This window comes from Tachypleus tridentatus, chromosome 6, assembly GCF_004210375.1.
Source record: "Tachypleus tridentatus isolate NWPU-2018 chromosome 6, ASM421037v1, whole genome shotgun sequence".
Lineage (NCBI taxonomy): Eukaryota > Metazoa > Arthropoda > Merostomata > Xiphosura > Limulidae > Tachypleus > Tachypleus tridentatus.
In genome coordinates, this window is record NC_134830.1 from 60,709,659 (window position 1) to 60,726,570 (window position 16,912).

Below are 16,912 nucleotides of genomic sequence, written 5' to 3' on the forward strand. Positions count from 1 at the left end.
TCCACTTGTCATCAAATTCAGGTATATTAACTAATTTCAAACAATATGAACTAACTATTTGTAAACCGTAAACAAATATAAGTGTGTTATCAACGGTCAACCGTGTACAAACCCAAGTGTGTTAACCAACTACTAACAGTGAACAAACCCAGATGTGTAATCAACCGTCAACCGTGGACAAACGCAGGTATATTATTCAATTCCTAACTTTGTAACCCAGGTATGTTTTCCATCTGCTAACCTTGTTAAACAGTAAACAAACACAGATATTTTATCCATCTGTTAACCATTGAAAACTTGAGCCATTGGCCATCAATAAATTCAACTGTTTTAGCCATTTTTAACGATAAAAATATCCAGATGCATTGTCCAATAGTCGGATATAAATTACTGAAAATTTTAAATAAGCGTGGGTGTGAAGGATTTCAAATATGTTATTGAGATCAACTGAGAACAAAACTAAGAGACCGAGTGTGACCCAACGGCTAACTGGCAGGATTGTGGATCTGTGGATCCAACACTTACGTTCCGTTTCAACAATTTCTAGTATGCCATGAAATTGGCAAAAATCCTCTATTTTAGCGAGGTATGAACTACAAGAAGAATGAGAGGCTCACGTTTCATTCATCTGTGTAAGGTAAAGAAGCCAATATTCTAGCGAGGTATGAACTACAAGAAGAATGAGTGCTTCACGTTTCATTCATCTTTGTAAGGTAAATAAGCCAATATTTTAACGAGGTATGAACTACAAAAAGAATGAGAGGTTCACGTTTCATTCATCTGTGTAAGGTAAATAAGCCAATATTATAGCGAAGTATGAACTGCAAGAAGTATGAGAGGCTTACGTTTTATTCATCTGTGTAAGGTAAAGAAGCCAATATTTTAGCGAGGTATGAACTAGAAGAAGAATGAGAGGTTCACGTTTCATTCATCTTTGTAAGGTAAATAAACCAATATTTTAGCGAGGTATGAACTAGAAGAAGAATGAGTGCTTCACGTTTCATTCATCTTTGTAAGGTAAATAAGTCAATATTTTAACGAGGTACGAACTACAAGAAGAATGAGAGGTTCACGTTTCATTCATCTGTGTAAGGTAAATAAGCCAATATTGTAGCGAGGTATGAACTGCAAAAAGTATGAGAGGCTTACGTTTCATTCATTTGTGTAAGGTAAAGAAGCCAATATTTTAGCGAGGTATGAACTACAAGAAGAATGAGTGCTTCACGTTTCATTCATCTTTGTAAGGTAAATAAGCCAATATTTTAACGAGGTACGAACTACAAGAAGAATGAGAGGTTCACGTTTCATTCATCTGTGTAAGGTAAATAAACCAATATTTTAGCGAGGTATGAACTAGAAGAAGAATGAGTGCTTCACGTTTCATTCATCTTTGTAAGGTAAATAAGTCAATATTTTAACGAGGTACGAACTACAAGAAGAATGAGAGGTTCACGTTTCATTCATCTGTGTAAGGTAAATAAGCCAATATTGTAGCGAGGTATGAACTGCAAGAAGTATGAGAGGCTTACGTTTCATTCATTTGTGTAAGGTAAAGAAGCCAATATTTTAGCGAGGTATGAACTACAAGAAGAATGAGTGCTTCACGTTTCATTCATCTTTGTAAGGTAAATAAGCCAATATTTTAACGAGGTACGAACTACAAGAAGAATGAGAGGCTCACGTTTCATTCATCTGTGTAAGGTAAATAAGCCAATATTGTAGCGAGGTATGAACTGCAAGAAGTATGAGAGGCTTACGTTTCATTCATTTGTGTAAGGTAAAGAAGCCAATATTTTAGCGAGGTATGAACTACAAGAAGAATGAGAGGTTCACGTTTCATTCATCTGTGTAAGGTAAATAAGCCAATATTGTAGCGAAGTAAGAACTGCAAGAAGTATGAGAGGCTTACGTTTCATTCATCTGTGTAAGGTAAATAAGCCAATATTTTAACGAGGTACGAACTACAAGAAGAATGAGAGATTCACGTTTCATTCATCTGTGTAAGGTAAATAAGCCAATATTGTAGCGAGGTATGAACTGCAAGAAGTATGAGAGGCTCACGTTTTATTCATCTGTGTAAGGTAAAGAAGCCAATATTTTAACGAGGTATGAACTACAAGAAGAATGAGAGGTTCACGTTTCATTCATCTGTGTAAGGTAAATAAGCCAATATTTTAACGAGGTATGAACTACAAGAAGAATGAGAATATTGTAGTAGCGAGGTATGAACTGCAAGAAGTATGAGAGGCTCACGTTTCATTCATCTGTGTAAGGTAAATAAGCCAATATTGTAGCGAGGTATGAACTGCAAGAAGTATGAGAGGCTTACGTTTCATTCATCTTTGTAAGGTAAATAAGCCAATATTTTAGCGAGGTATGAAGTACAAGAAGAATGAAAGGCTCACGTTTCATTAATCTGCGTAAGGTAAAGAAGCCAATATTTTAGCGAGATATGAACTACAAGAAGAATGAGAGGTTCACGTTTCATTCATCTGTGTAAGTTAAATAAGCTAATATTTTAAGCAGTCGCCAACTTTCAAGCAATAATTCAAAACATTTATATATGTATAAATTAAGCAACAAAATATTCTTTGATTATATTTTAACCCTCACGTTAATGAGTCGTTTTAAAACCGTGCGCCACCGGAACTGTCCACATGTTGCATTATTCTGTGTAATGTTATGTTTTTATCTGTTGCAACATTCAGTGTATTTATTTGTTTGTTTTCAAAAAAACAAACAATGTTTTCGTGTCGTTCTTGATCGCGTCGCAATGGAGAGGGTTTTTAGTTTATTTCTATACTGGAAATATAAACATTTTATTCAAAGAAGATAACACATCTCTAGATTTGGTTTGGTTGTTTTGAATTTCGCGCAAAGCTACTCGAGGGCTATCTGCACTAGCCGTCCCTAATTTAGCAGTGTAAGACTCGAGGGAAGGCAGTTAGTCATCACCACACAACGCCAAGTCTTGAGTTACTCTTTTACCGACGAATAGTGAGATTGACCGTAACTTTATAACGTCCCCACGGCTGAAAGGACGATCATGTTTGGTGTGACGGGGTTTCAAACCCGTGACCCTCAGATTACGAGTTATGTGCTTTTACCACCTGGCTATGCCAGGCTTTACATCTCTAGAAACTATATATATATATATAGTTTCCATTTTTTTCGGAAATAATTACTTTAAGCACTACTTGAGTAGTTTTTATAATCAACAGTGCCGGCAGTTTATTGTAAGTAAAGGTTACTGATGTCATTGAGATGCTTTTCTGGAAGACGATTAACAAAGAGGATTGAAGTAATAAAACAAAAATGGCCTAGGATTGGAATCGGAGAAATTTTTAGACGCACATGTTCAACAACGGAAACGTTTAGACTTAAGACTGAATGGAAACTTTGAAAAATGTACCACACGCTACAAATAATTGAATGGAATGATTATTAAATCTCACCAGCCCGTTCACGATTTTCACGTCTTCCTCTTTGAATTCCCCCTAACGGAAGAAAATAAAAATGACTAAAAATAGCTTTTTTGGCTAGAAATGTACCTGCAAGAATTCAACATCATATTGACATAAGAGTTTTTTCTTACTTAAAATTAGAACTGTGGATATTGGCAAACATTTACCACAAGAAAACAGCGTCCCTAGTTATCTGTAATGACGAGAAAACCCACTTGTAGAGAAAATTATATATTCAAAAACAGCTGGTGTGGGTAGAGAAAGCATTATGCAGAGGAACGAACAACGTTTTGACCTTCTTCGGTCATCGTCAGGTTTTGTTTTCGCTACCCATACCAGCTGTTTTTAAATATATAAGCGTCCCTGGTTGTTTTGTTTAGCCCGTTAAAACCATTATCTTTCTATTAAACATGGGTATTATTTATAAATACATGCACACTTGTACCTTGTGTAGCAAAATGTATGAAAATAAATATTTTATTGTTGTGAAGTGCAACGCTATCACAACGGGCTATCTGTGTGGTGTCTATCACGAGAACCGAAACCCATTTTTCAGTTTTATAAGCCTTCAGAGCTACTAAATGGGAGGAGACACTTGGTGAGCTTCTTTTCGAATGTAATACTTGTTTAAAAAATAGAAAACAACAGTTAAAATGAAGTAATTCGCTGCAGAAAGTGTTAAAATTATAAAACGGCAAAGTTTGGGTAGGTGAAAGACAAGCGTAAAAATAAGAGTTTTATTTTTTTTCACCTCAACCAGGTGTGTGTACGTGCGAGGAACGTGTACAATCTTTAATATTATAAGCCACAAAATTAAACGAGGTGAAATCAACTGTAACGTTGACTGATTCATTTGCTCAGTCAGTTATACCAAGACATAAGCTCATGTTTCCTGACGTATGTGTGTTATTTGGTTCAAAGGTTTTATTTGTTTGTTTGCAATTAAGTACAAAGGTACACAATAGGGTGGTTATCTGAGTGCTGCCCATCACGGGTATCGAAACCCGAATTCTAGCGTTTTAAGTCCGCATATATACCGCTGTGTCGGGGGGAAGCACATTCGAAGGTTGAGAACCGCATTATTGAACAACTACAGAGATATGTTTAATATGTTTTATTCGCACTTATATGTTATATTGTGTGTTTTTCTTATAGCAAACCCACGTCTGGTTATCTTCTGTGCCCACCGAGAGGAATTGAGCTCCTGATTTTTGCATTGTAAATCCATAGACTTACCGCTATACCAGCAGGGGACATTCCGGTCAGTAAACAAGGAAGAAAGGTATGCGTACATCCTCTGAATATGGGGCTCTCCAACCCATGTTAGACTGCAGAGAAACTCAATGGTATTTACACATACGTAGACACTACACAGGCCACTATATTAAAACTTTCGAAGTGTGTGTATGTGCGTGCGCGAAAGTTTGAGTCGTTCTAAATTACATAAGTCTGAAAAATGAAACACTCGTTAACACTAGAAGTTCAACGAGATAATCTAGTACTAAAATAATAAGAGATTCGCAAACCTATTCAGGTGTGAATTGGTTAAAAAAAAGTCACCATTGTTCAATTCTCCTGTCCGCTTCACAAACAGATACTATTTACGTGATAGTCTTACACTTTAGTTATTAAAGCTGAGCTACACTTTATTTACTAAAGCTGAACTACATTGTTCAAAAAACTGAGCTACGCCTTATTTAACCTGTTCAGTGCCGTAGACGAGATAACTCGTCCAAGCCGATCGGTAACCCAGTGCCACGGACAAGTTAATTCGTTCTCAATAATACCTAACGTCAACGCTAGATGTCAGCACCATACATGCACTTGACCTACTTACAAATTGTTTCACTTTCGATCCAAAACGGTGTCACGATAAAAGTTACAAAATTAAGAAGCATTAGAGTTGTATTGTAGCAGCTGAAATACTTGGCAGTCAACAGGTTAATAAAACTGAACTGCACTATTTACTAAAGCTGAGCTACACTTTATTTATCAAAGCTGAACTACACTTTTCCGAGGCTGGAACAAGAGTGACACAGAAACTGGAATTAATTTGGGCTATCTTTCGTGTTTACCGCGAGAAATCGAATCCCAAATGTTTTGCATTGTAAGTCCGTAAACTTACCGATGTCCCTTCAGAGGGCACAAATATTAAGATATATAGCTAACACACTAACAACGAAAACACGCTTTCCTAGTTACCACCCAGCAGTACAACCACTCTGCATGTATTTCCTGGGAAAAAGTCAGTCCAACAACATAAAATGGTTATTTTCTACGATGCTACGGCCAAACAATTCAATAGTTACACGGAGCTATTCTGAAGCTGAAAACAAAACAAAAAAACAGAATAAAGTGGCATTCATAGAAGAACTGTTATAGGCAGCTTGAGTCAAAAAATGAATCTGAGTTTAGGTGTTAAAAAATAAAGTTACAGAATAGTAAGTGTGATAATCGGGGCTATGAGAATACTATAGATTTATGGAAACGTAAAAACACAACAACTAAAAATAGTTAAGTTCTCGAAAGTGCTTTTAAAGTATGATAAATTCTTATTTGCTAGAAATGTTATGTCGTACCGAAAATCGTTCTTGTAACAAAAATGTAAGGGTGCTTTTAGTGCATTCAATGGATCCACGTATGAAGGTCAACCATCTGCAAGTTCTGGAGATTAAGGTTTTGACGTGTGTATTGGAAAGGCTAAGTTATGCAAATTATTTATCATTCTCCAGAAGTTCCAGCACTGTTTAATTGACGTTAAGTCAGTTAGCACTGAAGTCTTAATGAGTGGTCTGAAGATTGCAGAGTTTCGAAATATTTTACCTGGGATTATAGGTTTACTTGTATTATGATGTTAAGTCAGTTAGCACTGAAGTCTTAATGAGTGGTCTGAAGAGTGCAGAGTTTCGAAATATTTTACCTGGGATTATAGGTTTACTTTTATTATGATGTTAAGTCAGTTAGCACTGAAGTCTTAATGAGTGGTCTGAAGAGTGCAGAGTTTCGAAATATTTTACCTGGGGTTACAGGTTTACTTGTGTTATGATGTTAAGTCAGTTAGCTTTTTGTTTTTTGTTTTTTTGGGAATTTCGTACAAAGCTACTCAAGGGCTATCTGTGCTAGCCGTCCCTAATTTAGCAGTGTAAGACTAGAGAGAAGGCAGCTAGTCATCACCACCCACCGCCAACTCTTGGGCTACTCTTTTACCAACGAATAGTGGGATTGACCGTCACATTATACACCCCCACGGCTGGGAGGGCGAGCATGTTTTAGCGCGACTCGGGCGCGAACCCGCGACCCTCGGATTACGAGTCGCACGCCTTACGCGCTAGGCCATGCCAGGCCATTTAGCACTGAAGTCTTAATGAGAGGTTTGAAGAGTTCGCAGTATTTTAACCAGGATTACAGATTTGCTTATGTTATGCCAACAATGATTTATTGTTTGGTGTCTATGGACAACATCCTGTGCAGAGGACATTAACGTGTCTATGAAATGTCATTTTCATTTTTCTTTTGTCAACAGGCCAATGTTCTGTTTTAGGAATACAAAAACACTTACTACAAAGTCTGTAAGACACATAACTGGTTTGAAAGTAACGAAATCAACATTTTAAAATGTTCCACCTCTAGCCCAGACCTTAGCCTAAAAAATGTCAGGATAGTATTATTTAATGCATTAAACCCCAAACTTCCAGTCGTCGTGACCTGACATGGCCAGGTAGTTACGGCACTTGACTCGTAATCTGAGGGTCGCGAGTTCGAATCCCCGTCACACCAAACATGCTCGCTCTTTCAGCCATGGAAACGTTATAATGTGACGGTCAATCCCACTATTCGTTGGTAAAATAGTAGCCCTAGAGTTGGCAGTGGGTAATAATGACTAGTTGCTTTTCCTCTAGCCTTACAGTGCTAAATTAAGAATGGCTAGCGCAGACAGTCCTCGTGTAGCTTTGCGCCAAGTTCAAAACAAACCAAATCAGTCGCCGTGAACTTGTTGAGATTTTGAAAACAAATAACACGATGAAACTCATTTAAGATGTCTTATGGAGCAGTAACCATTTTAAGAACAAACACGGTGCTAGTTCTTATTAAGAGTTGGCACGGCTTATTATAAACTTATTATGTTATTAAAAAGGAATAAAAATGTTTAACTCCTAAACATTTTATGATCATCCTAGTTCTTAAACAACGTAAAAATGTTTCTGGTTTAGATTAATGACACATTTACATTATTTCTTAGCATCAGCTACGATCTTTGAACCAGATTTATATTTTTCTTAAATCTTCACTAATTTTATAAGTAAATATTAATTTAAATAATTATTAATTAAAATAAATCTTTATTCAATTTAAATTTTTCTCACGAGCTTGTTATTTTTCGGTTTGTGTTCTTCGGTTGGTTAGTTCTCTTTTAGAAATATTTATCTTTATTATGTTTTTTAAAATTATTTTCCAGCTGTTTTGCGCATGCGTTATTTATAACAGTTCTCCCACCACAGAACGCTTAAATGCAATCTTTCAAGATGGCTCCAGAAGTAATACCACTTATCTGATGTCAGATATGATTGATTCAGGACTGCAATAACTCATGTTGCGTTAACAATTTCAAATTTATTATGGAAATTACGCTAAATAAAACTACAGAATTTTAAATACATATCTCGTTCACGAAACTTACAAAGTTTAAAATTAATGATTCGTTTCTAAAATGCACCTTAATAACAGAATTAAAGTAAATTGATTATTATTCTATATTACACTTGAATGATTCAAAAAATGACATAAATATTTCATACTAATTTTACCGTAAGACGAACGTGAAACAACATAATTTAAAGCACTCACTGTAAAATTACTCTCCGCAATATGAGAGCACGGTTGTGCCATAAGAGTGACAGTAAAGTCCTATTATTTGGTCAGGCAAGAGAACCTAATAGCTGGACATCGGTGCTGTTGACAAGGTGTTTTGTCAATAGTCTCGCGATTAAAAACTGAGAACACTTATGAATATATTACCCTTGGGTGGCTGAGACTACAACCATAGAAACCGGGCTTCGATATCCGTGATGTGTAGTTCTGTAATTAATTCCAAGTGGAGTAGTTTTTTGAGAAATTTCTAAAATAAACAAACAGATAACCTAACAGCTTGGTAGCTACTCCGATGTTTGGGCCCTGTAGCTATGGATCCAAGTAAGAGAACATGAAATTATTAAAACGTTTATCAGGGCAAGCTGACTGAGAGTGTCGTTATTATCCATACAGGTTATTTGTACTTTCGTCTAACGACAGTTAATACAGCCTCTGAATGAGAGCCTCCTTATTAATATATTGAGACCATAACTCAATTGAGTGAGATTAAAAAATAACTTATTACTCACGGTATCAAGTATGTCATCTTGTTTAGTATGACAGATCTCCATTAACATGGGCACCGTATGGCCCTATGGTGGAACTCTGGAGTTGGTAATCTGAGTTCAAATCCACAAAATATTTGCTGTACCTTTATCTGTGAGTGCATTAAAAGAGTGACAGTTAATCTCTTAGCATTGACAGTGAGTTATTGGGTGCTCCTGACCCAATACTTCCTATTGGTCAGTAGTTCAAAATTATGGACGACAGTAGATAGCCTAAGTAACTTTATTATAAATACAAATGTAGTATTTAATACTAGGCCCACTGAAGTAACAGAAGGAAACCAAATTAAGCTATGTTTCACTCAAATCACTGAAAAAGTTTACAAACTCAGTGGTTATTTGTTAAACGTAAATAATAATAATAAATCGAAGCTCTTGATTTTGCCAATAATCTGAAACTATCAAATTTCTCATTCCCAGTAATTGTTTTAACATTTACAAACTTAACGGAGTACATTAGTCTTTCGTTTCTGCTGGAAATTATTTTACCAGTTGCTGTCAATTATTGCACTAACTCTTAAAAAGTATTTCTTACATTTCTAGTTTCTCACCACAAAGAGACAGCTGTACTGAAACAACCATACTTTCCCCCCTCGGTCCGGCATGGCCAGGTGGGTTAAGGCGTTCGACTCGTAATCTGAGGGTCGCGGGGTTCGAATCCGCGTCACATCAAATATGCTTGCCCGTTCTGCTGTTATTGACACGGTGAGCAACTTTTAATAAAACAATAAATCAGAACAAGGGTTAAACTACTTTTCTTAAGAAGCCTGGCATGGCCAAGCGCGTAAGGCGTGCGACTCGTAATCCGCGGGTTCGCGCCCGCGTCGCGCTAAACATGCTCGTCCTCCTACACGTGAGGGCGTATAATGTGACGGTCAATCCCACTATTCGTTGGTAAAAGAGTAGCCCAAGAGTTGGCGGTGGGTGGTGATGACTAGCTTCCTTTCCTCTAGTCTTACACTGCTAAATTAGGGACGGCTAGCACAAATAGCCCTCGAGTAACTTTGTGCGAAATTCCAAAACAAACTTTTCTTAAGATGTGAGACATTGAAATAACTCATATATTGATGTTATTCGACATCTATTTACTGGATAATCGTGTACTTTCTGGCAGACTGTTTATCACCGGTCTTGATCCATTTTAACACTATAGCAAGACAAATGGATTTTTTTTAATTGCTCCTCCATTGTATACCAGTTTGGTGTGCATGCCCTCACCTTGATTTATATTGATAAATCATGAATTTATTTATTGCCCCTCATGGCAATTCTGACTCAGACTATGTAATGACTTGTTTCACATCTTCAGTAAACTCTGTGACGGCTTTCCCACTGCTCTTCCCTCAATTCTTGAACTCTTTTCGTGACACTTCCCTGTAATGAGTGTACTTAAAGGAATGGTAATAACTAAAACTAATAAGTGGCAATCTTTGTGCATACAACTGTGCTCTACTTGATTGTTTATTATTTTTAAGTTGACAGTAAGGTGAATAGCTCTTTGTTCATCGCTACGTCCATTAATTTTAAAAATAACCTCAAATTCATCCAACGATACGCTTTCCTCGGTTCTTCCCCATCGAAAACTATTACTCATTTCTATGAATTAGAACTATGAAAACTGACTTGAGGAGAGGGCTATTTAATCCTGTTTTTATTTTGGCACAGAGTGGTTCCAAGTTTTACTAGTGTAAAAGTCTTAATATAAGTTGATTTAGTGATTTATTTATTTTCATCATAACCGTTTCTTGAAGTTTTTAACTATTGTTCTCTGTCTAAATTAATGTGCTTTTCCCATTCAAATGAGTAACTTGTAGAGTAAGAGTGGTCACTTGTAGCTGATTTGTCTAGGTACAGAAGTCGTTTTCTTTGAGCGACATTTTTCAGTTTTGAGTTGATTGTTTTTCATGTTTAACCTGCATGGAACATTACAGATTACTTGTTTTTGTTTCCTGGAATTGCTTTGTTGTGTTTATTTAAACATAATGTTTGGAAATATGTTTTTAATTCCGGATTTAAGGCGAACTCTTACGTCAAACTTTTGCAATTTAGCAAATTTTGAAAAAAACTGCCAAAGCTTGATGTAAGAAATTCTTAGAAATTTTAGAAATTCTTGTCAGTGGCTTTGGTATTAGTGATTGTTGGATAAAACTGGTTGGGGTATCCACCGGTTTGAAAGGCTTTGTAGGAAACTGGTTTCTTTTTAAGCCACAGTTTATTGTGAAATTAAAAAAAAAATCACTTTTATTTGGAAACTTGCAATAATTCTTATTTCAAATAAAAGGCACTGGTTGAATATGTAATGGAGGTAGTGAGATGCTTGTATTGGTTTCCTGTAAATTTCTGTGGGAAGGTAGTTTTGTGTCAAAATACTAAATCATCAAGGAACGGTAATTAGAGATCTGACCGCATTTAGACAGTAAGATGGTCATTTGTTCTGGGAATCTTGACGTCGGAGGAAACTTGCAATGTTGCTTCTCTTGTATGGCCAAATGAAAGAAATGAACTTCAAGCAATGTGTTCTTTTAGTTTGTCAGGTTGTATGGCTCGTGTTTCATCTTAATTCGTAAAGATGACGATAATGATATGTGACAGTGGAGAATTTCATGGCAAGCCTCGGTTCACATTTTGGTGAAAAAGGGTGTTGCTAAGACAGTGGGTAAGAAGCTCCAGTTTAAAGCTCATATATAGTGAAACTGGTTCAGGCTGGAATCTACTTCTAGTTTACGTTTCATGGTGGAAATTGGGAACGTGTTTTAGAAGCGCGTTAATAACAGCTAGCAAGAATGTCTTCATGTTCGATAAAGATATTTTTCAGTTTTAAGATAAAAGTCGAGTTTGTCACTTGATGTTTACTGATCTAACTGAGTGGAGTTCAATACAGGAACAATAAACCTGGTTGTTTGTTGGCAAGAACGCTCTATAGTGGTTACAATATGGTTGTGGGGGATGCATCTGTTTAATGGTTTAAGATGAAAAACACGTGACTTGGTCTTCTTGGGAAGTCTAATGGTCTTTTTCCAGCTTGTCAGTGGAATCGTATTTTAGTCTTTTGTTTTTGTTTATTTGTTTGTTTAATTTCACGCAAAGGTACACAAAGGCTATATGCGCTAGCCGTCCATAAGTTAGCAACATAAGTCGAGAGGGAAGGCAGCTCGTCATCACCACCCACCGCCAACTCTTGGGCTACTCTTTTACCAACGAATAGTGAGATTGACCATAACATTATAACGCCCCCATGGCTGAAAGGGCGAGCATGTTTAGTGTGACGGGGATTCGAACCCGCGACCCTCATATTACGAATCGAGCGCCTTAACCATCTGAACATGCCGGAACCTAGTCTTTTGTTGCCTTTATTAAAAGTATGAGCTGTAGTGTTTTTTGTGCTGTTTGGTTTTTTATATCTGCTGAAAAGTTGATAATGCTCATGTCGTGATTTTTGTTGTTATTACCTTTATCCGCTGAAAGGATAATGATGTTGGTGTATTTTTTCAGAGTCTGTATAGCTGCTGTCTATTTTCTTGTAATGTTTGGTTTCTGAGTGTTATAATGTTTTAAAGTATTGTTTAGTTACCTTTACCCTTTGGGTATGACCACCAATGGCACAGCAGAAGTTCTGCGGACTTACAACGCCAGAAACCAAGTTTTGAAACTCATGATGGGCAGAGCAAAATAGCCTATTGTATAATTTGTGCTTCACTATAAACAAGCAACCAAACCCTCGGGTTTGTAGTAAATGATTAGTAAACATTAACACTTCAGTAAATGGTCTTCGGTTTCGCTGCACGAATATCACATATATTGTATGGGGTTTTGAAATATCTGTTACAATTTAGCTGTCGAATATTTCCAGTTGTCTGTTTTTCATTTTAGCAGCATGCTAATAAACTAGCTAGTTGCTCTAAAATATCCCTTAAATAACAAATCATAATCCACCAACAGACTCTTAAACCACGAGATTTATTTATAAATATCAGATTTATTCTTGTCAGTGGTATATCAAACTCTTAGTTTCTATAATTTTCTCAGTAAAACATGTCGAATATATTAGTTTATTATTTGCATATAAATTTCTCAACAAGTGGGTTTCTCGACATCACTGATTATTTACTAATTTAAACAAGAGCAGTCGGAAAGAATTCGTATCTTCTCCCCACCGTAAATTTTTGGCTTCTGTGTACTGATCCGATCAATTTTTATTTTGTTATGATAATAAAAAACAATGAGAAAATGTTCTGTATCTTCATTATAGAATTGTTTCAAAGTTATCCAGAAGGGAGGATCATCTCGAACTGATGCGATTAAGAAGTTATTTGCTACAGTAAATCATCATGAACCGCACCAGCGAGCTACTGTAATATTCATTATGATTACCATTTATATGAAATTAGCTACCTATATAATGAAATCAATTTCCCATACTTTAACGTAAAAAAAAAATTCAGTAAACAAGGCTGGAGATACTGTAGACATTATTTGTTCAAACTACAAATTCTTATTTCGGCCCCACGCTCTTATCTAGAACAACATTTGGTGGTGTTAAAATAGAAATTTGTAGTTTAAGTAAACAACGTCATTTTCAACCTTGTTTTCTTGTCTCTTACGATACTTTTTCAGTTGTTTTTTTTTTAATTTCCAACTTTGTATTTATGTTTTTGCCACATGCCAACGGTACATTTCACTCATTAAAAAGCATTTCAGTAAAACTGTAATCATTCTACGCCAGCTATTAAAAGGCATATTCACCATAACAACAGTGTTTACATCAACTGTCTATCAATAGATAGCTCTCGTTTCAAAACAAACAAACAAACAACTTCAACGTTTACAGATAGATAAGCTGGAACAATGGAACATATTTTCTGTGATCAGCTTGAATGGTTAGACAATATGTATATTTAATTGTTACGCTTTATGTGTTTTAGAGATGATATATAAAACTGAGTAAACTTTTTTCGGAACTTTTAAACAGCAACTGTTTTCCACTATAAACAGTCAATTCCTGATGGATTGTTTGAAATTAAGCACAAAGCTATACAATAAACTATCTGTGGCCACCATGGGTATCGAAACCTAGTTTCCAGAGGTCCTCGTGACTGAAAGAGCAAGCATGTTTGGTGGAACATAGATTCGTATTCGCGACCCTCAGATTGCGAGTAAAAAAACCATGTAGATTTAAATGTGTGTGTATATATATATATATACAAAATACCACTTATACAGAATTTTGTATTTCTATACAGATGATAAATAAGTAAAAATTGCAGCTTCAAGTTTGAACTTGTATCTGAAACGATAGGATAGGTATTATTTTATAAAATTAATTTTCATTAATCGAAACACAAACGTAATAAGTTCTATGTGATACACATCAAACAGCAACCAACTTCACTGGTCTTAGTGATGAAAACGCACATTTCGCGGTAATGGGAAACTTCAAAATGGATGACGTAAATCTATTTGCAGCATACAGCGTCATAAACGGACAGAGTAATGTGGATCGCTCGGGTCTACATTAAAGAAACCCAAATTTAGTAATGATCTAACAAGCTATTCTGATTAAAAACAGAAGAAAATGATTATGACAGCTAATGACACGCATGGTCTTCATGGTTAACAACCGAAATATAAGGCCCAGCATGGCCAGGTGGTTAAGGCACTCGACTCGTAATCTGAGGGTCACGAATTCGAATCCCCGTCACACCAAACATGCTCGTCCTTCTAGCCGTGAAGGCGTTGTAATGTGACGATCAATCCCACTATTCGTTGGTAAAAGAGTAGCCCATGAGTTGGCGATGGGTGGTGATGACTAGCTCCCTCTAGTTTTACACTGCTAAATTAGGGACGGCTAGCGCAGGTAACCCTCGTGTAGCTTTGCGCGAAATTCAAAACAAACCAAACTAAAATATAAACATGCGCAGCCTGGTCAAGAGAAAGTGATATGCATTTTTGTCTCAGCACATGTATAAAAAAGTCGCTCTTTATAATTAAAGACATAAAGTTTTAAACTAGATTTTTCGTCACTAATTCTTAGAAACACAGAAACTTTATCTATTTACTAACTGTCCCAAAGAGCTTCAGTATTACTAGGACTTTATCTATTTACTAACTGTCCCAAAGAGCTTCAGTATTACTAGGACTTTATCTATTTATTAACTGTCCCAAAGAGCTTCAGTATTACTAGGACTTTATTATTTATCCATTTACTAACTGTCCCAAAGAGCTTCAGTATTACTAGGACTTTATTATTTATCTATTTACTAACTGTCTCAAAGAGCTTCAGTATTACTAGGACTTTATTATTTATCTATTTACTAACTGTCCCAAAGAGCTTCAGTATTACTAGGACTTTATTATTTATCTATTTACTAACTGTCCCAAAGAGCTTCAGTACTACTAGGACTTTATTATTTATCTTTTTACTAACTGTCCCAAAGAGCTTCAGTACTACTAGGACTTTATTATTTATCTATTTACTAACTGTCCCAAAGAGCTTCAGTATTACTAGGACTTTATTATTTATCTATTTGCTAACTGTCCCAAAGAGCTTCAGTATTACTAGGACTTTATTATTTATCTATTTACTAACTGTCCCAAAGAGCTTCAGTATTACTAGGACTTTATTATTTATCTATTTACTAACTGTCCCAAAGAGCTTCAGTATTACTAGGACTTTATTATTTATCTATTTACTAACTGTCCCAAAGAGCTTCAGTATTACTAGGACTTTATTATTTATCTATTTATTAACTGTCCCAAAGAGCTTCAGTATTACTAGGACTTTATTATTTATCTATTTACTAACTGTCCCAAAGAGCTTCAATATTACTAGGACTTTATTATTTCTCTTTTAATTCTCCTTAAATTTAGGTAATCTAGGTTCCTCTCACCGAGAAACAACTTGACAAAATAACAACAACGTAGAGATGAGTTATTAATAAAGCGATAAACATTCCACCAGAACAGAAACCATGGTAACAATCTTACAGTTTATTTCTTATCAGCATGAAATTCTATTTTAAGATGCTTATTGGTAGTTTACTACATTTACTACTAACAACTGTTTGTTTGTTTTAGAAATTTATGTAGAGCTACGCTGTTTTTAACCGTTTATGTTATAGCGCACCCACAGCTCGAAAATGAGAAACGCGTTTGTGCTGCAACGGTGTTCAAACCATGAATACTCGAATTCACAGTCTGGATACGCTGACTAGTAGGCCATGTACGCCTTAATTTTAATGAAGTTAGATTATGTTCTATGGTTTTAATGCTTAAAGTATTTGGGAAAGGTGAGCCTAACCAAGTTAAATTGAGTTTTTTCTTTAATATAAAACGTGGTGGTAATGCATTATATTTCTGTTAATGAGAAAAAAAAACTACTTAATTTTTTGTTATTTCTGTTAGGAATAACTCAGAACCACAGGAAATTTAACTGATTTTATCTTTCGCTAGATCAAAAGCTAACATGATATCGCTGTTTACTTGCATGATAACCAATAGTTAGAATTGTTGTGTGGTTTTACGTGAAAAACGATTTGTTTAGGCCTTGTGTAATTCTTCCAAGACAGGAAGATATCGTGAGATATTTTTGGAACTATAACAGGAAACATGGAATGTGTCAGATTGATAATTTAATATAGTCTATTTAATGAAATATTTGTATACCCTATGATGATCAGTCATGGTATTTTTAACTATAAAGATCAGATTATGAAATTAAACTGTTGTAAATGATTTACATGAAGTTTAATATGTCAGGTTATAACCGTATTCAAGCCATCACTGGTTAAGCTGCGTGGCTGTGTTCTTACCACATGAAAACCTGGGTTTCACTTCTCGTGGTGAGCAAAGTATGGATAACTACCTCATCGTGGAGCTTTGCGCTAAACTTAAAATAAACAAATCCTTTTCTTTGTGGTTACTTACTTTGCAGCCTTGTAGAAAAATACGTAAAGATATAGTAAGGAACTAGAAATTATTGATAATTGAACCTTTAAATTCTTGTTAATTACAATAATTACAAACACATTCTTATAT

General features: G+C 35.6%; 1 protein-coding gene across 1 annotated transcript in view; it reads left to right on the forward strand.

Moving 5' to 3' along the window:
* LOC143252646 (rap1 GTPase-GDP dissociation stimulator 1-like) overlaps window positions 1-16,912 on the forward strand; it is a 126,937-nt gene that overhangs the window by 14,582 nt on the left and 95,443 nt on the right. Inside the window, exon 2 of the mRNA XM_076505117.1 lies at window positions 4,620-4,725. The gene's annotated coding sequence lies outside the window, so the exon portion shown is untranslated. The remainder of the gene's footprint in view (window positions 1-4,619; window positions 4,726-16,912) is intronic.